Here is a 247-nt window from a genome sequence, read left to right on the forward strand (position 1 = left end):
TGCAGCACGGTGACCCCCGCTGAGCCCCCAACCCACCTCCTGAAAGGGAGATGATGTGAGGATTTTCTCTTTGTTATGTTGTATGTGAGTTTTATTGTTTCGCATGAATACTGTGTGTGCCTCAGTTTCCCTGCGCACTGCACCAGTGCCCAGGTGGTGAGAATAAGGGTGTGTGACTTTGGCTAAGACCCTCGGGAGCAAGTGAGGCAGCTCCAGCTGCCTCCAGCTGGGCAATGGCCGGTGCCCT

This window comes from Chelonoidis abingdonii, chromosome 11, assembly GCF_003597395.2.
Source record: "Chelonoidis abingdonii isolate Lonesome George chromosome 11, CheloAbing_2.0, whole genome shotgun sequence".
Classification (NCBI taxonomy): domain Eukaryota; kingdom Metazoa; phylum Chordata; order Testudines; family Testudinidae; genus Chelonoidis; species Chelonoidis abingdonii.